This window comes from Ictidomys tridecemlineatus, unplaced genomic scaffold (genome assembly GCF_052094955.1).
Source record: "Ictidomys tridecemlineatus isolate mIctTri1 unplaced genomic scaffold, mIctTri1.hap1 Scaffold_4514, whole genome shotgun sequence".
Lineage (NCBI taxonomy): Eukaryota > Metazoa > Chordata > Mammalia > Rodentia > Sciuridae > Ictidomys > Ictidomys tridecemlineatus.
The window spans coordinates 33259-59930 of NW_027522925.1; the positions used below are offsets into that span (position 1 = coordinate 33259).

Consider the following 26672-nt stretch of genomic DNA (forward strand, 5'->3'; position numbering starts at 1 on the left):
TCTTCCCTCTTGACTTGGGCATCCCTGAGGCACTCTGCGTCTGCAATGCCCTGGCTCTGATTCATAGTGTTACTGATTAGGCTGAACCCTGTGGGCATGGTGCTAAGTGGGGCAAGGTAAAGTAACTTATGATCCTGTGTTAGACTTCTATTTCTGTTTCTAGTGGCCAGTGTCTCTGGGCTGTGTTCTCTAGTGGCATATAGCCTTTCTCCCACTTTAGGCAAGACAGAAATGCTATGGGGTGCTGGAGGGGGCACGATGCCTTTACCCAGCAAGGTTAAGGCTCTAATAAAGCCAAGACTATAGGCCTCTGTTATTGAGACTGCTCTGGGGCATCTGTTCACCATGAATACTCCTCCCTTCCTCTTGCTTCAACTGCAGATCCATCATAGGAGTTTCATGGGGTGCCTAGAGGTGAAACCCATGAAATTAGAGGGGCATCCAGAAGACTGGAGCCCTCAGAGTTTTCTACTTCTGTTAAAGTACACACTCAACAGCTGGAGAGTCATCACAATTAGCATGTAAGTATTATCACAGTTTTTTCTATAGCTCCAGGGGCTTCTGCCTCAAGTCAACAGGTGTTGGCTGTGCCTCTGAATTTGCTCTCTCTCTCCAATTTCAGCGTGACCCTGAAATCTCAGTCCTCCTGGTTCCAAGAAAACACTAATTTTTCAGTTTGTTCAGTTTTTGGTTGTAAGTATGGGAGTAGTTCATTCTAAGCTGGTACATGTTGAAGCTGAAAAGTGGTTGAGCTTTGACTAGTTTTTGGTTCACCTTTACCATTTAGAACCTCATACTACATTAATTTGAAGGTTTAATGGTTCAATTCTATAAACTTCTCAACTATTTTCTTCCCTAAATTTTTCCTTCTGTTGTTTTTCTATGCATATGAAATGTTTTCATTGTACCCTTTATGTCTTTAAAACATCATAGTTTCTGTTTATCATTCTGAGCTACATTTCAGATTATTTTATTGTGTCTGTTGTCAGCTTACTGATTATCATTTGTTTTTCCTTACTTGATATTTAACCTGTTCATTGGGTTTTTATTGCAGTTACTAAGTTATTTTTTTTTATAATTTCATAGAGCTCATTTTTTTCAGATCTACTTTCCCCCATCTTCTTTTAGTGTATTTTGATATCTTTAATGTATTTCAGATGTTAATCTACTTATTCATTGTTACCCTCTCATATTTCCCTTGCCTGGATTTATGGAGATTTACTTCTGCTTATTCATTTTCTGTCTCTCGCTTATGAAGAAATTTCACCTACATTTCTCGTTTGAATTTTTAGGAGTTTACTCTGCTCACTTGGTTTGTTTCTCGTTCGTAGGGAAATTTTCACTTATATTTAACAGCAGGAGCACATAATCACAATTATAGTTTTCTGGGCAATTTTTTAAAATTTCATTTGGTTTGCTTATTTGTTACTACATTCTGGTTGCCTTAGGTTTTACTCATCTAGAACAAGATTTATGCTCTTCAATGACTTGCATAGTTCTCATATATTATATATTATTTATGTTTGAATTCTCCATCAGAAGAAAAACCATGCATTTTCAGGATTATTGTCCATCTTTGTTTCTCTACTTTCAGCCCAGATGGAAACATACAAACTTCTTTGTTCTTCCAGAGGGCACTTCAGTATCCCCCTGCTGCCTGGGTGGGGGCTGTTGCCCTCACCTTACCTGCACCTGTGCAGTCAGCTTGTCCTCAGGACAGTGGGCACTGGCCAAACTTGCTGTCTGAATATGCGTGGCCACAGCTCTCCCTGCCTCTGCAGCTCTTCCTTAGTCATCTCGTGCACTTATGTTTATCTTGATTTCCCCTTGAATCTTGTTTTTTGAGGTTTTCTGTTGCTTTCTTGTGAACTTTGATTTGCATTTTAAAAGTCATTTGACTTCATCCAGCATTTGCAGTTCTGTTAATAGAGCAGTATTCAGGTGAAGGAGTCTACTGTTTTGTGTGTTAATCCCAGAGGACTTAACTAGTGTGCTCTCCACCCACTCTAGTTGTGTCATCTTTGTTTTACCTCCATCTCCAGCCTTTTGTCTCATCAACATAATCTATTTGTGATAGTCCTCTGCACAAATTGCGATTACCTCATGCCTTGCCTTCTTGCCAGTAAATCAATTTCTAACTGTGTCTGTTTTGTTTCTTTCTGTTTCTGATTTATTAACTATGTAATAATGTCATTTGGTTTCTCAGTTTATTTAACTCTGCAGTCTTCCTTCATATTCCACTGTCATTTTGTTATCTCTTTTTGAAATTATGTTTAATTTGAACCAAAGTTTATTAAATGACATGGAACAAAGAACTCCTAAGAAGCATGCCTATCTTGTCTGGGTTTTTCCAGGCTATACATGGTATATTGTTGTGCCTGCTGCATGCCTGTTTGCTTCCTTTTAAATATTATTTATTTACAAATACACTTATTTAATTCTTCATTTTTTATTCATAATCATACCATGATCATTAGCAGTCATTCCAATTTTTTAAAAAAATTTTCTCAGGCCTTGTGTGTTTCTTCATTAATTTTTGTTTTCAGTGTTATAATAGGAGTAAATTAATTTACATGTCCTTATTTCCTTATTTGGGATCCTTATTTATTTTTTCTTAGTTTATTAAACAAATGAATCTATATTATTTTTAAAAATTATTATAAATGTTCAAGTAAAATACACCAAATTATACTATGTTCATGTACACCACAATGAATCTGACTTTTATGTGTCATTACAATGGCCTAATAAAATAAAAAATGGTAGTGGTGGGGACCAATAGAGTAAAGGAAGGGGATGAGGGGAAGGAAGGAGATTAGGGAAAGAGGATGTACTGGGAAATGAGGTTGTTCAAATTATATTATGTGCATGTACATATATATCACAGTGGGCCTCGCTATTCATAATTATAATGTACCAATAAAACCGTTAAAAAACATCAGAAAAAGTTACCACTTCTAAATCCAATTTCCAGGGGGAGGAGGAAGGATACAGAAATGTTGGTCAATGAGTATAAGTTGTCATTAGGAGCAAGCAGTTTGGGTGGGGTGGGGTGACTATGGATACTAATAATGCACTGTACATTTAAAAAAGTTGGAAAAAAGGTGTTTTTTTTTGTTTGTTTTTTTGTTATTGTTGTTTTATTTTTGTTTTCGGTACCAGGGATTGGACCCGGGTGCATTTTACCACTAAGCCCACATCCCCAGCCCTTTTTTATATTTTATTTAGAGACAGGGTCCCACTGAATTTCTTAGGGCCTCACTAAACTGCTGAGGCTTGATTTGAACTTGTGATCCTCCTGCCTTAGCCTCCTGAGCCATTTGGGATTACAGGCTTGGGCCACAATGTCAGCCAGAAGAAATGTTTTTGATGTTTTTGCCATAAAGAAGTGGTAAATGAGGGACATAGAAATGTTTCACCTGATTTAAACTGCACCATGTATACATGTATTGAAATATCACGTGATATCCCATGAATATGTATAATTTTATGTGTCAGTCATAAAACAAGTTTAAATTTAAAAAATATTAGACAAATGAGTCCTGCTTCTAACTTCTGTTCATGTATCTTGTCCCTTCCCATCTGTCCTTTGAGCCCATTTTCTTCTGGTTTCACACCAGGACCTTTGTTGGGATCACTATGTCTCTAGGTCAGTTCTTTGATGGGACATATCATAATTAGGTTTCTAACAGAATTTGTTGGAAGAGCCTGATACTGAGCTACCCAAATCTGTCCCTAAAGCTTTTGTGGGAAGTATGACTCAGTGCAGTTGTTTGCTTTCAGTCCTGTCAGATAGAACTTGTTATGGGCGCCATGTTTGTTGTAGATGGTGCAGGAGATACCTGCAAACTGATCTAGTCCAGATGATGGCTTAAGCACAGAGGGGAGTTGATTGTTTTTATCCAGGGCTACTTCAGATGAAGCTTGATTCCTGGTCCCCACCGTGTGCCTGGAGCTGATTCTCTCCCTGTGTGTCTTGCCTCCACTGTGTTGTCTTCCTGTCACCTCTGCTCCCTAGCTTTGCTAACTGGGGAGGTGTTTCCATCGCTGTTAGTTTCTGCTCTCTGGATCCTCTCCCAGGCTTCATTCCTCCAGATTTGGAACCTGTGGAGGAGGCAAGGGAGCCCTTCCTCTTCAGAAGGAAGCTCTTAGTAGCAGTTAAAAGTATCTGCTTTTAACTCTTCCTCATTTCCTGAGAAGGGTGGGCAGCTCTCTGGAAATGGGCTTCACTCTACAGGATCTAAATGGATGCGAGGTAAGGGGACAATTCCCTAGGAGAGCCTTCCTATCCGTGCACGCACAGGCAGCTGGCGTATCTTAGCGATACATCTTTTTCCTTCAATTTGACATTGAACATTGGGATTCACAGGGGAAGGAAAAATCAGTTGGTATTGCTGGGATCAAGGACCTAACCTCAGAGACACACCTGCCCCAATGTATCTGGCATTTATTCTTCCCAGAAGAGTCATTCAGCCTAATTGGCCAGTTCTTCAGTTTGTTTTTATGTGTCTGTTTTGGGATTATGTCAGTAAGGAATTACACACCGATATGTTGGGAGTGGGAGGGAAGAAAACTTGTGTTATACTTGGGTCTGATTTCTAAAAATCCCTTAAGCCTTTCTGTTTGCATTGTTCCCAAAGAGTTTTTCTAGAGCTATGCAGAATTAACTTTGATAGTTAAAAATAGAATCAAAAAATTAAAATCATTCTAGGGGCAGAAGTTTCCCAAGGATTGCAGTCTCTGTCTCAGTGAGGTTAAATAAGGAAATTGAATCATGGAAAAGCTCAGGGGCCTCCCCATGTTCATCCAGTCAGAGAGTGGCAAAGCCCAGGTCTGACTGTGATATCTAGACTTTTTACATTGCACTCGAAGACACATACCCTGAGTAGCCTCAAAGTAAGTGCAGGGAGGGAGATGTGATCTGTACTCTGCCAAGGCCAGGCCTGAGGTAAGAGAACCAGGGTGTCAGGAATGCCAATATCTATGCCAGTGACTCTGAAACTTCTAGATTTCAGGACTCCTTTACTTTCTTAAAGATTATTGAGGATGCCCCAAATTTTGCATACATCTATCAATATTTAACAAGTCAGAAATTAAAACTAAGAAAACTTTTTGCAGTTTATCCATTTAAAAAGACAATAAACTCATTACATGCTAACAGGAAAAGAATTTTATGAAAAAGACACTATATTTTCCCAACATAACACATTTACATGAAGGGGAAATTGTTTTAGTAGTTTGCAAATCTCCTTAATGCCTTACTTAATAGAAGGTAGCTAGACTTTCTTATTTGCTTTTACTGATGATCTACTATGTTCTGTTGGCTGTGCAGAACTCCAAGCAATGCTCATGAGGAAGGAGTGAGAAAGAAGGAAATAATTTCCTATGAGAAAACAAACAAACTAACTAACTTACTTCTCTCTCTCTCTCTCTCTCTCTCTCTCTCTCTCTCTCTCTCTCTCTCTCTCTCCGATTTTCTCTCTCTCTCTGAATTTCTCTCTCTTTCTTTCTTTCTTTCTTTTTTTTTTTTTTTTGCATTCTGGATCAAACCCAGACCTCATGCATGCTAAGCATGCCCTCCACCACAGAACTACATCCCGAGTCTCATTGAGAAAAGTTTTGAGTCACTGATCTAAAACAACAGTTCTGCCCTCATCTCAGAAACCCAGGGGTTCCCAGCCTGTGCTTTGAGAACTTCTGCTCTGTACAAATACCAAAGAAAACTTTTTTTCCATTATCATAATCAAAGTGCCCATGGTTATGGCATAAATGTCAGGATGAAATCGTGGTTAAGAACATAATCATTCAGCTAGAAGAATAAGAGGTTGGATCTCAGCTTTTACTTTTGAATATAAAAGCCAGGAGTTTATTTTGTTTTGTTCCACAATTGATTATTTAAGCATTCCCTTTTCCCTTCGATTATAAAGGTAATATATACTTACAACAAAGGATTCAAACAGAACAGAGGCAAATAAAATTAGTAATTCTCATTATTAAATGAGAAAAAACAATTCTTTTAGCTTTGCTGAATTGCCACTAGGCCAAAGTGAGTTACACAGTGTGCACATGCGTGTCCATATATGTATGACATTTACAAGAATAAAAACTCTGTTTAAAGGTTAGCCGTGCCCTGTTCAGGTATCATAGAAATTCTGTTTAGTAAAGTGCTTGTTCATCTTTTGCCCATTTTTTTCTGTTGGATTATCTGCCTTTATTCTTATTGATTTGTAGGAGTTTATTTCTTACTCTATCAGTCTTTTGTCAGACTTAATATGTTGCTGACACAGAAAAAAATCATAGACTCTCAGTTTATTATTCTGTAAAACTAGGATAAAATATGGTTGGTGTAAAGATTAAATTGGACAAAAGAAGCCATCCTTGTTATAAACTATACAGTGCTACAAAAATGTGAATTTATATCATCCAGTGGTCTTCCCTGCAAGCAAGAATTTAGACATGGTTAGATCCAGTGTTACGTATTTTGTTTTGTTTTGTTTTCCTCAGCATCTACTCAAAAGCAAAGAAAGCAGTGAAATAATGTTGAATAATTCTTTCATAACTTCCAAAAGAATAGCTGCTGTAAGAATGCAAGATAGCACATTACACATCATCAGAACAGTTGTACTTAAATAAGATACACAATTATTCAGAAACATTGATTTTTTTTTAAAAAAATGTGTTCATATAAATCAAAGTGTGCTCTTCAGTGAAGTGCTCAAATTAAAAAAGAGGGAGGAGAGTCAGGCCACTTGACTCTGGGGTACGGTGCCACACTGACCTTCTTTGCTTCCATGATAGGCTTCTCCTGAGTCCTCAAGGCAGACAGGAGCATGTTCTTCAGGGAGATCCATGGGCAAGCAGCTGCACAGGGACAGCTGCTAATGCCGAGTGACATTTCATGGATTGAATGGTGTTACCCTAATACCACTGGCTATAGGAGGCACATAGAGCAGCTGTTAATATTCTCATTTCCAAGGAGAGAAGATTGAAGCCCAAAGACTACAAGTGCCTACTGGCTGGGTAACTGAGATTAGACCCAGAGATCTTTCTGCCCACATGGTCTGTGACTCTTCATTGCTGTCCTGCTCAGTGTGGACAGGGCAGTAATAGCCAGATGGTTGATCTGGAATTACTGAAAACAATTTTAAGAGTGCTATGGTCTGAATATTTGTGCCCTCCCCATTCATATGTTGAAATCCTAAGCCACAAGATGATATTGGGTGTGGGCTCCTTGGGAAGTAGTTCAGTCCTGAGAATGGCTCCCTCACAGATTGGACTAGTCCTCTCATAAAAGAGATTCCAGAAAGTCGATTTCACCCCTTTCACCATGTAAAGACACAGGCAGAAGACCACCACTTATGAACCATGAAGCAGGCCCTCACCAGACAGCAGAATTCAATTATACCAGCACCTTGATCTCAGACTTCCATTCTCCAAACTGATAAATAAATTCCTGTTGTTTATAAGCCTCTCAGTTTATATTGTTTTTAAAACATCCTAAACAGGCTAAGACACAGAAACTGCACTGCTTGCTAATTACCAGCCCTGGGGTACCTGTGGGATGCTGTTTTCCACCTGAATAGAGCCTTGGCAAGCTCCCCCATTTTATCTTCCAGGAGCTCAGGAACAATGTTCAATTACCACATTACATATCAGGCCAGCATATTGCCTGAAACAGGAAGTGCTTCATAACATTTGTTGAATGAATGAATGAGCAAACGAATGAATGAAGGAAAACTTGGCTGGACCACAGAGAAAAGGCTTGTGCACTGAGTAAGGGATTTTTGACTTGATCCTTTGTTCAGTGAAGTTGAAAGAGGGTGAACGGATTATGTTTGTGTTCAGAAAGCCCCATGTGGATGTGAGCAGAGGACAAATGTGAGTGTGTACATATGTGTGTATCCATGAGTCAGCATATTGCAGGTGGGAGAAAGTGTGAGACCTTGTCACCCTATGCGTGCGGCCCTGAGCCAGTGAGAGGAGGAAGGAGATGCATTTGGAGAGTGGAGCCCTGCGACTACAACGGGCTTCCTTTGGAGCCTCAGCAGAGGACCCCCCTTGGCATTGCTGTACTGTCAGGTGGTGGCTGGCTGCTGCTTGTTGTTGATTACAGATTGAAATGCTATACTTCGGTCCCATGCTGCCACACAGCACAGAAATCCAGTGTCACTCTAATGAGGTTTCCGTTTGGATGCTGGAAAGAAAAAAGCCTTTTAATTAGGTTGGTAGTAATTGAGCTCCCAAACCGCAGAAGCCTTTCTCTCAGGAGAGGAAGACACAAATGCAATTAAAAGAAGAAAAGGCACCTAAATGTGGAACCTTGCTAATTCTAAGTCCATTAAAAACAACAGCTGCTTAATAAGTTGAGGCAGCAGATTCATGTCCTGAAGAGCTTAAGGAATAGGAGACCGAACTGGAACTGAGCACGTGTACAGTTTTAACATATGGCTCCTCGTGTGGAACACGGAGAACTGTGAGCTCTACAACTTTTTACCATGAAAATATATTGGCTTGTGTTGTTTTGGAAAAGGAAATGTCTTTCCTCTGTTACAGAACTGTCAGTTTCTCCTAAGCATATCCCCTGTCCTGGAACCCTCTGAGATATAGTCCACTGGGAGCAGTATCCTCTCTGTGGTATCTGCCCAACCCCACCCGTCTCACCCTCAAAGGCACTCAGCAGGTGAGCAGCAGGGCACAGGGGCATGGATATGTTAGAGTGTCCCTGCCAACTTCTTACCTGTATACCACATTTTTATTTTAATAAGAAGCAGCATTCAATTCTCATTTGCATCCCTGCCTGCAGACTACACCCTGACAGATGCTAGGTGCTTTCAATCATTGGGCCTGTTTTTGGTGACTTCGCATTAGTGAACCAGGACAAGTAATTCGTATTACAGGGGAACTTGAGGTCTTAGCTTCCAGCCAAGTCTTCACGCTAACATTAATAAATACTTTCCCTGGAGAGGGTGTTAGTTGCTAATATACGGAATCCTTTAGGTTGCAGTTGAGAGGATTCAATACTAAAACGACAACATTCTAATATAACTATTGTATAAAAGTTGCTCAGTTGCCTCTTTGTGAATTGTTTTTTGCTAGACCCTGCTGGACTTGGCCAGTGATAAAGTACTGCTTGCATCCCAATTGTAAAGGGCAAGTTTGACTAGACTCTTCTTTACATGGTATGTTAGTTCACTTTCCATCACTGTAATAATACCTGAAGTAATCATCCTACAAAAAGAAAAGGTTTATTTTGGTCCATTGTTTTGGAAGTTTCTGTCTGTGATTGGTTGGCCTCTCCCTTTGGGACTGTAGCAAGACAGCTCATTGTGGCAGGAGCATGTGGTAGAGCAGACATGCTCAAGAGCTGCCAGGAATGAAAGAGAGGAAGAGGAAGGGGCTGGAGTCCCACTGTCTGTCTCCTTCAAGAGCAATCCCCTAATGACCTAAAGACTATCTACTAGGCCCCATCTCTTTTTATTTAATTTTTTTTTAGTTGTAGATGGACACAATAACATTATTTTTTTAATTTAATTTATTTATGTGGCACTGAGAATAGAACCCAGTGCCTCACACATGCTAGGCAACTGCTCTAACACTGATCCACAACCACAGCCCCTAGGTCCCCACCTCTTAAAAGCTCTAGTACCTTCCATAGCTCTAGGCCTTTGAGGGATACTTATGATCCAAACTGTAGTAGATGCTTGGTGTTTGAACAACGTTGATACACTGTGCTGGGCTCAGTGGCTGATGCACAAACTTGATACCTTGCTGGATCCCCATGCAGAAAGGTATCTTGGAAATGCAGAAAAATGGGTCCTGGAGTCAGACATATCCCAGTGTGAGTGTATTCTTTGTAAAGTTGCCTTACTTTTCTAACCCTTAGTTTACTCAGTTGTGTAGGATTTATTTTGCAGATGTATGGCAGGGACCTGACATGTTGATTGGCCAGGTAGAGAATATTAGAAGACCCAGACCCACAGGGATGTGGCAGAGCTATAGGCTACAGCATTCTCAACATAGGGTGGGGCTGCTTGACATGGGGCCATGCTTTTTTGGGAGGGAAGCATTGAATATTTATATTTGTTTAAAAGTACATAAATCTAGCAATAAAACTGCCTTTAAAAATTAAAATTTGCACCCAATTTTTAAAGTATGTAAATTATAAATAAGATAAATAGCACAGTCCTTAGCAGACATCATTTCTGGATGGTAGGGCTGCCCAATTTTAATTTCCTTCTTTATACTCTGCCATCCTTTGTAAGTGCTCTATAATAAATGTGTATTACTTCAGAATGAATAGAAAAGCTTAACTCTGGGGAAATGCTGCTGGCATAGATTTGGAAGTGCTTGGTGCATTCTAATTTGCACATACAACAATGATCCCAATAGTCAAATTTCTACATGAATAATTGTATCATTCCTTCTTTTGTAAAGTACATAAGCTGTATTTATGCTGCTTTTTTTTTCTTTTTTCTTCTTTCTTTCTTTCTTGTTTTTCTTTTTTAGGATGAGAAGAACCAAGTTTTAACCACCAATATTTGGCTGCAAATGGTAAGTTAAGACAGTGGCATCCTTGCTTCTGTGTCTGCCTATTTATGCTTCTGGGATGCATGTGCTTGATCAGCAGGGAAGGCAGAGGTTCTGTGAGGAAAAGCCCAGGCTGTCACCCCTGACTCTACACCTGCCAACAACGAATGCTGGAGGTGTCATGCTGCAGACTATAAATTTCTGGCTTAGAGAGTCCTTTAGGTTGGCATTGAATATTCAATACTGAATATCAGCAGGGCTTGATGTGTGCTTCTATTGTACTACTGGGTGATCTGGGGACATTTCAAAACCACTTCAGGCAAGAAAAATAATAAGATGCAGGGCAGCATTTAGATGGTCCCAACCTGTGCTGTAGCCGCTCCCTAGTGCTCTGCAGCACCTGCGTGTCTTCTGTACCCTCAAGAGATGCATGTTTGACTCAGTCTGAGAGTTTCTGTGCTATAAGTCTTCACATTTCATGCTGTAGTGACTTCTGCAAAAACCTCTAAAGATTATATAGATTGAGCATCCCTAATCTAAAATCGATAGTCTGAAATGCTATGAAATCTGAAACATTTTGCACATGACATTCAAACTCTTTCAGATTTCGGATTTTAAGTTTTTAGGTTTTTCAGTTAGAGATCTTCAACCAGCAAAATCTACACGAATATACCAAAATTAAAAAAAAAAAAAAAACTTCAAAATCTGAAATAGTTCCCAAGTATTTTGGATAAGGGATACTCAATTTGTTTTATATTCCTGGATTTTTAACTTGATATCTGTGATGCTAATCTAAATTCAATTAATTACAGGTGATATTGTGCCATCAAGTTGTAAATATTGAAATTCAAACATAAAACTGTTAGTCTTTATTTCACATGGAATCTTAATATCATCATCATAATAATTAACTCTGTGTCCATATCATTTCCTTAAAAAACAATATAAGCAAACCCTTCTTTTTGCTGTTTAATGTTTTACATATCCTCTTTTTCTCCTTGCATCTGCATTTCTGTTATGCTTTTCATGCAGGGTTTTATAAATAATGCAAAATAATTTTGTATTTGAAAGACTTTTATTAATCACTATAACTCATTTTTTTCTCAAATGTAAATGTTTACATAGAAATATTCCTTCAGACCATAAGTGTTTAAAAAGTTCTTCAGATTTGACTTAATATTGCTATTATTATTGGCACATTTTTATTGGTATAAATTTTAATACATAATAATACTTTTTATATTGGAAATTCATGTCTGTGTCAAGATGGAGGTTTGTTTTAAATTAATTTATGTATCCACAGGTGATTCTGTTATTTCTAGACACAAGAGAACAGAACAATACAGTTGTCATCATGAGTTCTTTAACTTAGTTTGTTAATAGATGCAGCAGCATCTTGAGTTGGTAATGAAAGACTTTTGTTAAAAAAATATTATTCAATTCTTTGAACTTCTTCCAGATTTTATGCACAAAATAACATTGTTTCCATCAAATGCATCAGTTGGCAACTTAATTAGTTTCTTCTTCATTTTTATTGAAAGCAAAAAATAAAAGGATTACCCCCTCACCTTTTAAATTATTTGTCACTCAGTTTTTTAAGGTAATTCATACACAGAGACAACTGCAGGCTGATCTTTATTGGTTCTTTGTATAGTCTCCCAAGATGAGTTAAGTGAAGAATGCCTTTCTTTGTAAAGTGGAGTGGGGAGGAGAAGTAAAAATGAGGGCCTGTGGTATTCCCAGGTGAGTCTGTGGGAATGCCATGCAGAGCTGAGAGAGAGAAAACAGATCTGCTTAAATCCATTTGCTAAGTGTCCCAGAGGTGCACTAAGCTATGCATGAGACCCCTTGCAGAACCTGCCCATAATGAGTAGGGTGGAGTCTAGGAGTTTTCTCCTGCAGCATTTAAAGCAGTATGTATGCTTCAGTAGGTAGATTCCATCCCTTTTCTTGTGCCCACCTATTCTAGCTTCCTTCCTTTTCCCTGGGATGCATGATTTGTTCCGCCCTGGAAGGCTAGCCCTGCCTCCAGTGGACATGCCCCATCCTCTGGCACCCGCTGAGAGCATCCCTTTAACAGTTGTCCCCACTACCTTTCTCTTCATACGTGTATCTGTGGGGCATTCACATTCATGCCTCTTTCCACAGTCACCCTTGTCTGGGTAGGGTAGATGGCAGTCCCATTATCCATCTGCACAACTCAAAAACCTCAGTGTCACCTTTAACTCTTGTCTTTCACATCTCACATCTGTTTCATTAGCAAATTCTGACATCTCAACATTTTAAACAGATCCAAGATCTAACCACTTCACATCTGGTCTAAACTGGCATCTTGTCTCATCTCCCGTAGTGTGGAGTCTCCAGGCCAGTCTTCTGTGCAGTGCTTGCCTCCTCTAATGATGTCTGTTCTCAACATAGCAGGCTGTGTGATCCTTTAAGATACAATGAAGGTTAGTCACATGCCTCTCAGGCTCATCTCTTCAGGGTGTCCTGCCTCCCTGTGGAAATTAAGAGCTAAAGTGCCTTAAAGTCAACTTTGATCACCCCCTGCTTAGACCATCCTTCCTTTCCCATCTTCTCTGTCTTCTTTCCTAGCAGTGTTTCCTGCCCTCTTGATGTAAGTAATGCAAACATTATCCAAATACATGTCCACCTCCGGGCCTTTGCATTTACTGCTGTCTCTGCCTGGAAGGTTCTTAAGAACCTGTTGATTTGCTTGATAACTTCTTATTGGTCTCTTCCTAAACAATTGTTTCAGTATGTCTTCCCTGAGCTCCTGTGTATTGCCCCAAACACTCCCTGCTACTTCCAGCCTACACTGTCCCCACTCTTTTGCAGTGCTAGGGGTTGAACCACAGGACCTTCACATGCTAGGCTAGTGCTCTACCACCTATCTACATACCAGCCCCCACTGTATTCCCTTTACATTGCTTCAATTTTTCTTCCAAAGCACTTCTTACCATCATACATATTTTGTATTCACTGGTGTTTGTTCCTAACCTCCAAAAGTTCCTTGCCTTGCCTCCACTAGCATGTGTGCACCAGGAGAGCAGGGCTCTAGCTAGATTTGTTCACTGTTAGGACCCCTAGCTCCTAACCCACTGCCTTTCCAGAATGGCCTAAGATATTACAATACAACATAAAGCCAACACCTGCATAACATTGGGACACTTCAATATAAGGTTAAGCTCTGGCAACTTGGGGGATGATACAGATGCTTTCCCCGTGCCCTCTAAGGAACAAAGCTGTTACTGATGTTTTTCTTACAAAATAAGTGCCATGGACAGCTCTCTCTCTCTCTCTCTGGTGCCCACCTATCTTAGCTCTAAGTTATTGGTTTTCAGCAGAGTATATGATACAGCAATATTTTAAAGGGTATTGGTTTTCAGGAAAAAATATATCTGGATTATTACTTACTGTATTGAGTTCAGGTGCTCCATAAATAAAAATCTTTGCTTTGGAGGATGTCACCAGAGATCTCTAAATTTCTTTGAAGCCCATCTTATTTCTAATTAATACTTGCATTTTCAGAAGCATCTGCAGCTTCATTTATAAAAAGTCTCCTTTACCTACTCAACTTACCTTTGGGAGCACCTAACGTGGAAAATACTTAATGAGGCCATGTGAGGGCACCTAGAAATGTAAGACACAGTTTCCACTCTCAGCCATTTACAATCAGGTTGTGTAATTAACACATTTAAGGAAATGTTAACCACTAAGAGATGATAAATGTTTGAGGAGATGGAAATGCTAATTACTCTGATTTAATCATTACACATTGTGTACATGTGTTGAATTATCACACTCCACTCCATAAGTATGTGCAGTTATATGCCAATTAATTTTTTTAAAGTCAGAAGAAAGTAGAAAAGCTTGACATAGCAAGACCAAGTGGTTTCTTAGAAATATTGCAGGGGACAGACTGATGGAAGGATGGAAGAAGTCAAAGGTGGGAACAATCCTGTTTTATAGTAATGGGATACAGGTGAAGTCCCAGACTCCTCTAAATAGGAAGATCTGGGAGCACTGGCATTCCATCATTAATTGATACTTCTTTTCAGGTGCCTGCCATATTGAAAACCAATTCTCTTATGGCAAGTGCACTTATAAAGCTGAATAATGACATTTATTTGGAATGGTGATGCAGAAACTGTGAAAGTACTCCAACTAAATTTTTAAGGCATCCCAAGAATCTTGGGTTTAAAACAACTCTTAACAGTTCCAAGGTTCAATCCTGTGCCTCTGTGTCCCCGGCTCCTGCTTGGTGCTTCAGTCTAGAAACCCTGGTGTTCTTATGTGTCACACCATGGACTTGGGAGATTTGGGCAAGAGATCCTTAACCAAGGGCAAGCTTGGAAGCTTCCCCCAAACCATTTCTAAATGGTCCTTGTTTTTGGGTTTCATCATGAGTGATCAGCCTGGCGTAACCTAGCCTGAGTAGTGGACATGTACAGGAACCAAAGCTAGATATTGAAGGCAGAAAAGGCAGAGTATCTGGAAAAGTAGTAATGTGGGCAGGAGGTAAACAGATTCAAGGAAAAGGCTCTGAGTCATGGGTTTTTATTTTCCACAGTTTTATGTTGCTGAATTCCTGTTCTGAAAATCTGAATCCACATAACTTTATCTCTAGGGTATTTAAACTCTGAGGTTAGTTTTCTGCAAATGATAGTTTTCCTACACATGCAAAATGGAAGAGGCAGAAGAATAAAAAATAATTAAATTCTCTTTGACCTAAAGTTTGTTGATTTTATTATCGTTTCTCCCAGTTGTCCTTGATTTTTTTTCTGAGTTTCAGATTATTCGGATAACCTTAAGGAATATGAAGTTGCTGATCTCTCTATTTAGTTCTTCATATTCCTAGGAGGAAGCAGTTGGTATATGGTCTCTGTAACTGTTTTATCACTTTGGGAGGTCTAACAGACCTAATCTGATTTAATGTATCAGAAGAAATGACAGCAGCCATTTCGTTATCTAAAGAGACACATGAGCCATTCAGAGACTTACATTTGCTTTGTTAAACTCTGTCTTCTTTTGATATCTTGCTCATTCTTCTCTTTAGATTTCCCAGCCTTCTTTTGTTTATTCTCTATTTTTAACCTTCTAATTTTAATTATGGTACTAATTGCATTCAATCATAGAATGTTAGATTGTAAACCAAATTATTTCTAAAATGTTTACCTTTTAAATTTCTGCATTTATTTTCTCTAACACATTAAAACGCAGCACATCATGGTCATAGTTTAGCCAGCCAGTGACCTGCTTAGGACCTTGATTGCATGCAGAGGATTAGGGTGGGGTGATTAAATCATTATATCTCACTGGGAAAGCAGTTTCGGAGCCAAGAGATGGAAAGAGGCTCACTTTCCTTCTTGGTGATCAAAGTAGTTGATTGGAAGGGTTGTCAAAAATAGGATTGGATGGTGTTTTCTGACTCCAAATATGTGATATCTTTTTCAACAGCAACAACCAACTCTACAACACCAGCTGGGTGTTGAACAATTTAATTTAGTTCTGACACTATCTACCTTGAGTTAGCGTCAGAACCCACAAGCTTGAGAGCTCAGTCCCACAAGGCTGCCTCCACTTCAGACACTTGCTGCAAGTGGGGTGCCTAGGACACCCGTACTTCTACCTGCCTGAATGTACATTCAGGTGTTTCTACAACCCTCCTTCACTTTAGATTTAACATTCTTCTAGAACAGCTCACAGTTCTTGGGTGAATACTTAAGTTTACTGGTTTATTCTGAAGGATGTATCTCAGGAACACACAAATGGAAGAGACATAGGGCAAAGGATGGGGAGGGGTGAGGAGCTTGGACCTTTCTTGAGTGCACCATCCCCCATGCATCCCTGTGTCCATAGCCCTGAACCAGAAGTTCCCTGAACCTTTCTGTTATAACCCAGTTTTGTTTTATAACCCATTCTCCTGGAGTTGGGATGAGAAGAAATTGAAAGTTCCCACCTTTTAATAATATGATTGGCCTTTCTGGTGACCAGCCCCCATCAGGAAGCTACCTAGAGACCTAAACCTAAATCACTTCATTAGCATAAACTCAGGTATGGTCCAGAGGACCTCTTTCACAAAAGACTCCTAGCACCTAGGAAATTGTAAGGATTGGGAAAACCAAATATATTTCTTATTATACTAAAAGGTATATTTTTTAAAGGAAAGAAAATTTTCCCTCCCCCCTCCATTTCCATGCTGGTCTGTATGCACACACACACCAAAAAGTCTCCTATGACCTCAAGGTAGGTCTAATAGGGCCCAGGTGTCAGAATCACAGAAGAATCTAGACTCCTATTGTGCTTTTTAGATCAACAGCTCTTGTTCGCTGCATATCCCATTTATAATCCCACACCCTCTTCTCTTGAAGACTCAATGAGAAGAAATTCCAGAGGGAGAGAAGGAACAGAATATTCTATTGTATGGGAAGATCAGGGATTATTGCCATCTCTAGGTTCATTGATGCTGCTTTCCAGGTGCCACCACATGGAAAAGGTGCCAAGTGTTGTCTACAGAGATGTTGCTCTGTGCTTCGCCCCTTAGGGATCTAACTTCTAATTGGAAGCAAATGTTTTGAGAGGATAAACAACATATATCTGAAACTAGACTGTTGACAGGCCTTATTCTATGTCCTTTCATAGGAAACCCATGGAGGGCAGCAGAAGGTTCCTGCTCCAGTTCCCAACATCATGTTGGCCCTCACTCTTCTACATCTTTGGCCAGAGCTCAGTTATTATAGTTCAAGCATCCTGTAGGATTTTATATAATGGAGGAGTCTCTTTCTGTCTTTTGTTATCATTTATCACTTGACTACTAGAATTTTTACTTGCCACTGCACACATCATCTCATCTCATTCTTGCCACACTATGAGTTTTGTGTACATACAAGGAAGTTGCCACTCGGAAAGTGAGATTACCTATTTAAGCTCACACAGCAACACTGTACCAGAACCTTGGCACAAGCCAGGTCTGTTTGATTCCCAAACTCCCTGCAGCTCCATGTTTCTTTCTGTGGGCCAGACTGGCTTTGGAGTAAGGGAGAGCAACATGAGCAGTTGGTCAGCACTTTTAGAGATAGCATACAGTCCATGCTTTCATGGGGGCTGCCTTGTCAGTATACAGATTGAGTTAGAAGAACCAGCTCTGAAACAGTGCAGAGATCACTTTGCTTGAGATCATGTAATGCAATTGAGTCCTGACCCAGTGACTGCTTCCAAAGATACAGGACTCTGAGTCTTAGTCTCTTGTAAATAAGAATAGTGATCATGCTCTCCTCCATGGATTGTGATGAACATGGGCATGCACGTGATGCTGTGCTGCCACCTGGTGAGGCACTGAACCTGAGGAATATACACAGCTGGGTGTGCACATGCAGGAGGAGGTGTGGAGTGTTGGGGAGGTAGCATGCAGCCTGGACTGCTGCCTTTAGATAGGTCTAAGCTTGACTGACCAAGCAGTTTCTTTCCCTGTCTCCCTTCCATCTTCTGACCATTGTTTGAGCACATGGAAGAGTCCAGTAGGTTGCATCCCATGACTAAACACTTAAGGTCACTCCAGGTGAACTGGGCTGGCACGAAATAATCGCACAGAGTGATACCTTTTTATTTGGATCCTGTGACAGCTTCTCTGACCTTAGGGGTCTGTGGAAAGAGAGAGAAAGGAACATGTGCTGAACCCTTTTATTGGGAAGAAGCCATTCAAATGAGGCAAGGGGTAGGATTACAAAGGAATAGGTGAGTGTAGCTCAACTCCCACGGATGATGCCTGTACCTGAAGACCTGCCTTGCTATCTGAACTGGGACAATGCCCAAGTCACCACGAAATGTAGTGATTGGTCAGAGCCTAGTGATTCAAGACTGGAAGGTGTGGTCATTCAGAGTGGCTTCCCACACCAGTGCTTGCTTATAACTTGCTTATAACTCACCTTTCCGAGCAACTCCTGGATTCCTAGGGCCCTGATTAGCATTACTAATAGTTGCTATAATTGGCTTTATAATAATCAGTGACCAATCCAGAGATACATCCCAGGGTGAGATATAAAGAAAGCATAGAAATTGGTATGGAAGAGCTTTGTGCCCAGAGCAGGGAGAGAAATAAAGAGGAGCACAGGGCCAAGGGTCCTGAGAAAGATCAGACTTCAGAAAACACCTTTGGTGGCACCCAGATGTTCCTGACAGACAACTTGAACAAGACCAGCCCTTCCTCAGTGTTCTCCTCCCATACCCTCTCCAATAGCCCTTGTCTAATTAGAGACCATAGCAGGGTACTTCTCAGTCCTAAATACCCCTGATGAGGCTTCCCAATGATATTTGTTAACATATTCTCATTCTCTGAGGTCCCTGGCTGTAAAATGATATTATTTACCTTAGTATCTTCTCCTGTCTGACTTCAGATTGTTTCAACTCTCAGATAACCTTTGCAGATATACCTGCCCTCCCCAGAGTTTGGTTAGATGTCTGGGACATGGCCTTGGGCCCCTGTTGCCAGTATCAATAGTTCTAAACCCACCATGCCTCATCTATAATTCCTGAATTTCAACAGTTCTGAAAATTCATTTCTCCCTCTTCCCTTGATATTTTTGTAACCTTGCATCAAATTCATTTGATCTGAAATGAAATTGAAATTGATGTGCAATTGAAGCATTTATTTATCTCTCAGTGTAAATATGTAAGTTTCAGAGCAAAAATAACAGTGTTTGATTAAGGGACATCTGCCTTGGTTCCAGCTGGAGGTGTTGTATAGGGTACCTTTCTAAATATTGGAAAGTCTGTTCCAGAACATGGGTGGTCCCAGGGGAAATGAAAACAGAATGGGGCCTGATTATGATACAGTTGTATTATCTGCTGGGCCCACACCTGTCATCCTTGAGATGCCATGGTGGGTAGAGTGCTGGTTTCATGACACTGGTGGGGAGCTAGGGTTCCACCTCTATGGTCCCAATAGAATTTGGCCCTAGAAATGGCACGTTAGCACCTGATCCTGGGATGGAGAACCCCAGGCAAGAGCCTTCCTCTGTTTGTACAGTAGACACTCAGGAATCTAAATTAATTCCTGGACCTGAGTTTGTGCATCTATGAATACTTTCACATTCCTCACCTGCGTCCTTCTATCCTGACAGTGTCCCACTGTCCAGGCTCAGTGTTTGCATTGGTAGGTCCTGGTTTTAGAAGCATTGTTGTTGTAACTGAAGCAATCCAAATCTAAGAATATGCCCTTAGAATTTCTGAGAGTCTCCCACGCATTTGCACAGTACTGTTTTCATGGAAATAAATGGTATATATTTCCACAACCTGATTTTTATTCCAGTTGAAATAAATAAATTTATTTTTTTTCAAAATGTCCTTAGAATGAAAACTTGAAAAGCAGAAGAGTTATTCATTTGGCTAGAAGGAACCCATCACTGTGGGAGAGAAGGCTCCAGGGCATGCAGTGGGTTGGAATTAGCTTTAATGTTACCATCTAAATGTGGTCATGGTGACAGCAGAAACTTAAATGTGATTTTTATGCTATTCATGATCATTTTGGAAGGATTTATTTAATTCCCAGTTGCCTAATATTGTATAGACAGCAACTCAGTTTGTGTAAATATAAATGTCTGGAACTCTTTTTCACTTTGAATATACCTAATAATCTCTTACAAGAAATATAAGTAGGCCAGGAAGCAAAGTGCTGCTAATGTCATTGTCTGTGTGCCAGTCTTGGACAGATCACTATTTACAATGGAATATGTCAGAATATCCAGGCGTGAAGACTGTTCGTTTTCCAGATGGCCAGATATGGAAACCAGACATTCTTCTCTATAACAGGTAAGAACTCTGGACAAAAGGAAAAGTGATTTTTTGCTTGTATATATGTGGCAATCAAGCATATTCGAACATTTTATAGAAATGCTGGATATGCTATCTATAATTGGAACCATTGCTCCTCATGAAGTTTTGCAAGTGACCAGGACTTTGAGAAGCAGCTTTGTCCCCACCCCACCCCACCCCACCCCGGCTGGTATTTTCTGTGTTTGCATGCAAGTTCAGGTTTTCCCACATGTTGTCCAAGGTCACCTTAGGGGTCATGCATTATAGGTGCATAACACCTTTTCTCTGCATATTTGGGTATGAAGCATTCATGTGTAAGAGTACATTTGCTCTCTGAATGGCAGCGGTTGCCATCAACAGCAGAAAGTATGTGCCTATGGGATGTCCAGGTGGAGTCTTCTTCATTTGTATTAGGAGAGCTCTGTTGCAAAGGTGACTAAGTTCATAAAGACTCTCGCCTTTAGCTGGTCAGGGAAACAAGCAGCCCATGTTGCCCACTTGACATAAGTAAAGTATAATAATATTCTACTAGTTTTTCTCCTGAGGGCAAGAAACAAAGGATTCATCAATAAGTCAAGGCTGTTTGTTATGGAGAGCAGATGACTTAGAGCAAGAATCTAGGCAAGAAAAATTTCTAGGAGTAGTAAAATTATTTGTTAAACCACTTAGCCAAATAAAGATATCTAGACTATCTCTTCTATTTTATACATGATGACTAGATTAAGATAAAATAAATTTTCTAATGAGGCAGACCTCTTTAGTTCCATCTGGAGGGAGAACGGAGTCTGGACTTTTCAGGATTCAGAGAATGGTGTGACCATCTATCACTGTCCTCCATGGTCACTTAGTGAGCCCCCTTGAGCCAGCTAATAGGTTCATCCTATATTGCTCCTTCCAGAAGCCTGAACAATTCTGTTTCTTATGGACTTCTAATTCTGTTTTTGCTGCTGGGGTCTTATTTCCCTTGAATCATTGGACCTGTTTTTAGAAGAATATCTCCTCAGCTGCTGGCATTTTCTGCAGCTTAAATAAAGATCAAGAGACTAATGGGAAAGGCAATGGGAACTTTCCCGGGTACTGCTAGGCAATGTTCTTCACCTAAGTGGTGACTGCAAAGATATTTATTAAAAAACACCTTTAATCTCTAGGTACTCTACTTAAATATATTTAATATTTTAGAGGTGGGAAAAAAACAGTTTGGACAACTGAGCTTTGAAAACTGTCTAATGTCCAAGTATATAATCCCTTTTTGAGGGGATGAAGCATGTGAACTTTTATGCTGGACTTTGGGTCATCTCTTTCTTAGGGTCTGTATGAGTTTGCTAGGGCTCCTGTAAAAAGAGTACCATAGACTGGATGGCTTAAAAAAACAGACATTTGTTTGCACACAGTTCCAGAGACCAGAAGTCTAAGATCAAGGAGTAGGCAGGATTGCTCTCTTACAAAATATTTAAAACTATTTTAAAGTAACTATAGATTCATAGTAAGTTTCAAATATGTGTACAGGGAGGCCCTGTGCACCCTACACCCCACCTTCACCCATGTTGGCCTCTTACTTTAGTATAGCACAATGTCAAAACCAGGGAATTGACATTGGCAAAATTCACAGAGCTTGTTCAGATTTCATTTGTTATGTATTTGTGGGGGGGAGTCCATGAAATTTTATCACGTGTATCTTTGTGTAGTCACAATTGTGATACAGAACTTACCATTATCATAAGGCTCCTTTGTGGTACCTCTTGATAGCCCCTCCTGCTGTTCCCAACCCATGCCCAATCAGAGTTGGTTTCTTCTGATCCACTCTCTGCAGCTTACAACTGTCCATCTTCTGTGCTTGTCTATGTCCTAACCTTTTCTTAATATAATAGTTTTTCTCCTGAGGGCAAGAAACAAAGGATTTTCTGATTATACATCAGTCAGATTGGACAGTGACTACCCTAATAACCTCAATTGTTTTAAATTACCTCTTTAAAGGCCCTATGTACAAATATAAGTCACATTTTGAGGTACTGGGGTTTAGAATTCAACATACGAATTTTGGAGGTAGCAATTCAGATAGTAACAGGCATTATGGCCGACTGCTTATAAACAAAGCTCTGAGGTTGAACAAATCAGGATGTAAATTATAGCCATAAAATATGCCATATTTAAAACTTTTGATTATTCCATTTGTCCTTTGCACAGTGAAGGAAATGCCAACTTCACAGAGTTCGGAAGGAAATCTCTATGGATGTTTGTAGCATGTTTAATGTGGTACTTAGCAATGATAAACATTTAGTCATGGCATGTGTATTAAGAGAGTATTTTAACAGTTGAAAAAGAATGTGTTTCACAGTTCCTAATTCAGTTTTCTTCATCTGGAATCAATAATAGATTTTATAATAAGGCTATAAAAGATGGGTTTTTATATCTGTGTGTAAAACTGTTAACTCCCAAATATAAAAAGTTTGATGATTCAACTATTCTGGCTAAAGAAGAGTTGCTCAAGTGTTCTGTATAATTGAATTTGAAGGAGCAAAGATACAGTAGTTTCTGCCTGACATATGACACAGGCCCTCAGGAATAATGCCATATTCTTTCTATGCCTGGCTCAGAATTCTGTTTTTCTCACATCTGCCTTTAAGCTCTCCTTAGCAAATTTTCTCTTTCATCTTCTGCTCCTTTCCTGTTGACAGAGTCTTCCAGAATCGCTGATGGAGCATATAGAGGCTGTCATGCCTTATGCTTTAATTTTTCTGAGCAGTGGGATGTAGGACTTCTTTCTGAAGTAAACTGCTAAATGTATGGCTTTCATGCTCACATGAATCGTTTACAGAGAATATTATTTAAGCCTGTCTTAGACATGGCACCCATAATCTATTGCTACAGAACAAACTACCCTAAATTTAGTGGCTTAAATAAACAGAAAACTCCTATTATTCTCAGGATGCTGTGGACTGACTGGACCCATGTGGCTGGGCTGGTTGTCTATTCCATGTAACACTTTCAAAGAGTAGTCAGCTGGAATTAGAATACCAGGGAACACAGTCACACTGCTGGAATAAGCTGGCTGGCAAGAATGTTGGCAGTGGCTGGAAGCTTAGCTGGGGTTGAGTGTTGTGCCACTTGGGTTTTCTTTTCCTGTCCTTTTCCACAGGTGCATATGTCCCCCCAGCTTGGTGGTTGGAAACAAGAGGAAAAAAGTAGGGGCTGCCCGGCGTCTTTGGGACTGAGCATGGGAGTCCCAGAATGGTCTGTCATCCATTCTGTTGGGCAAAGTAAGCAGAGGTGCAGAGTCAAGGTGGGGGGAATTGGTCCCATCTCTCTAGGCCATGCAGGAAAGGATTGAAGCAAAGGTGAGCTCTAGGGGAGATTAGCTGTCAGATGCTAAAGAAGGAAAATGATGAAATTGTGAAGGTCAGATTAAAAATTTGGGGAGAACAGGAAGAACAGACTAGGCATGCATATTGAAAGTACTGGCTAAATGGAACACTCAACTAAATTCATTCTGTAAGAGGATTAGTGGGCTAAGAGAGATTGTTTCAAACTAAAACATCGTTGGATAATTCCTAGACTCTATTCAACAGCTTCCCTTTGCTGGCTAGACGTACTGCATGGGCCCCCAGGTATGTATGGACTGGCCCACCTTTCTAAACCTGCTATTCCCTAGCCCCACTGTCTCACCTCATTGATACATGCTGAGTCTTCTGCAGACAGGCTATTTAATCAGAGTTCCTCTTTGGGTGAGGAATTCCCACCTCCCTTATCCTTTCAACCTAACAGAAAGGGGTTCGTGTCCCTACAGCACTTAAGGGCTTCTCTTTCTCAGGGGACCTGATAGAGCACTTAATACATATTCATGAACAGATAAAGTGGAAGGAGGATATAGGAATTAATAGGAGGAGGAGCTGAGAGGATGTTGCTAAGAATGGCCAGAGAAGAAATAAAGCAAAGAGAATAAATCATATTGGCAACCCAGAAAACATTGAAATATGAAAGAGTCCAAAAATTGACATTGGAATTAGCAAAAATGGGTTTGTCTTTAGTAAGATCCTGACCTCCTGATATTCTGTACTTGGGGATTTTGAGAGATGCCAGCTTAATATTTCTTGCCAGCTGCCAGACACTCATAATCCCATGTTCTGCTCAGAGACTCATTTGTTGGTTCATTAGTGTGTGAATGAGGGTACAGGGGCTTTTACTGAAGGAGGGGGTTAAAATGCTATCACTCTGAAAGCCAGGATTTTTAAGGAGCGTTGAGTCCAGTGATGCCTCACAAACACGTCTCTTATTTCTCAGTGTATTCCAGGTTGATATTGGAGCCCACGTGTGAGCCACTAATGGTTTTTGAGATATAATGCATTTTCTGTGCTTTGAAGAGGCTGGGTCACTGCAAAACAGCTATCTCTGCATCATTTCTGGAATAGGTTGCTGAATTTTCTTGATGGATGGGGAACCAGTTATGTGTTCCCAGCCAGCTGGCCAGGCTCTGAGGAGAGGATGGGCGTTAATAAAAGCTCTGCCCAGTGCTGATTTCAGTAGTTTCTCGTTGCTTTATTTTGCTTCACTTGAAGCCATCAGCTCAAGGATTTTTCTGAACACAATATTGCTCAAAGTGAGTAGCAATTATAGATGGTTTGTCACGATGGCCTCTTTTGGATGGAATTGAAAGCCTTGCCAGTATCAGCAGTCAGCTTGCAGAAGGTCTGAATCCTAGGGACATGGAGGCCACCCTATGCCATGCAACAGCAGGCAACTGACTCAACCCCTCTGGCTTCATTTTTGATGAGCATATTTAAAGATGTTTTGTAGGTTCTGAAATTTGAAAACAGTGAAGAGTGCTAATCATCCATTTCACAGACTGTACAAAGCTGCATTTGCCCATCTATAGGTTGATGTTTTTCTTTACACTTTTATGTCACCCTGTGATGATAGCAGAGCCTTGGAAGTGACAACGTGTACAGGGCATTCTGGGTGCGTTGTAATATAGCTTTATAAGAATTCTTAATTGTGCTAATCAATGAGGTGCCAATGGAATCAATTTATTCCCTTTCCAATGGTCTTAGGTTCCCCCAGAAGTCAAGCCCAGACAGATTCATGTGTTTTTTGGGGGTAGTCATAACCGAGAAGCACTATTGGGGTAGGGGTGGGGTGGGTGGTTACTAAGGCAAGGAAAGAAGGAAAACCAATCAAAGACCCATTAAAAGTTGCTTTGTGGGCAGTTGGGGTCCACTCCTACTGGGAACCTCTGAGAGACCATCTCAGAGATGCTTCCAGAGATGTGAGTTTCATGGCATGTCTGGCAATCCTACTCCCTGCATGGACCAAGTGTGCTTTGGTAGTCAGAGCCTTGAGCTGGGTTGCAGATCCCCAGAGGAAACAGCTGTCGGGGCCTTGGGTGTGGAAAGGATGGTTGTCAGTATGGCCTTCCATAGCACAGATGGGCCATATGCTCAAATTTCAATCATTTTCACCTTGCTATGATTGTAGATCCAGTCTTGGCTTTCTGGGACACACAGCAAGGATGTGAGTGGTAGGGAGAGTGTCTGAGGACTCTGGCCAGCTGGGTGTCCTCAGCCAGAGCAGAGTAGGCAGGCAGGTTGCAAAGGTAACTGGGCTAAACAAAAGTTCAGGCCTGCTGAGTATTTCCTGGGGGTGTCACACAGGGTCTGCATGTGGAATGGGATCACTCACTTTCAATGTTGTCACTGTTAACATCGCCTAAATCATGGTATTTGTGGACCAGAATTAAGTTGGCCTGCTGGTGCTCAGAGACCCATAATGCAGTCATGGTTAGCCTTGAGGTGGGAGGGTGCTGAAGGCATTGTTAAATGGTTGTCAGGAATAGTTCTTGTATGTGGTAGGAATCTTCAGGTGAGCAAAGATAGTTTTGCTGCTGCATTCTCAGAGAAGAAGGCTTTAGCAATGTACTGTTGGGATGAATCTGCATTATCAAATATTCAGACCTAATCTGGAGAGAGGCTGTTTCTAAATAGTGTGTGGGCAGAAGGAGAGGAGGAGAAGCAGTCTGTTTTCAAGAAGTGAGTGGAGCCAGCCAATCTATATTTACATCTCTAAGATCATCATCCGAATGGTTCATCATAGTCTCTCCTGATCATCCTGGGTTCTGGTGCTGTTTGTTTTTCATTTGTTCATCAATCCAGTCAATATTGGATGAAGGCTCCTTCACTATTATTGTACACTGTTGGGGGAACTGAGGGTGCAGCCATGATGAAACCAGACCAAATATCTGTCCCTTAGAGAAAGAGAAATGGAATTTTCGAGGGGAGAGCATGCACCAATTGAAGGTGCTCCCAGTAAAACAGCAGGGGAGGGGGGAAGGGGATGGCATA

At 40.5% G+C, this 26672-nt stretch overlaps 1 long non-coding RNA gene across 2 annotated transcripts; it reads left to right on the top strand.

Moving 5' to 3' along the window:
• Positions 1-239: 239 nt before the first annotated feature.
• On the top strand, positions 240-20337 carry LOC144373650 (uncharacterized). 2 transcript variants are annotated; one of them, XR_013433246.1, is made up of 3 exons: positions 240-521; positions 10507-10551; positions 20228-20337. It is a non-coding gene; the product is annotated as an uncharacterized LOC144373650 (long non-coding RNA). The 2 variants fall into 2 exon arrangements; XR_013433247.1 differs by lacking the exon at positions 240-521 and adding an exon at positions 6747-8680.
• Positions 20338-26672: the final 6335 nt, after the last annotated feature.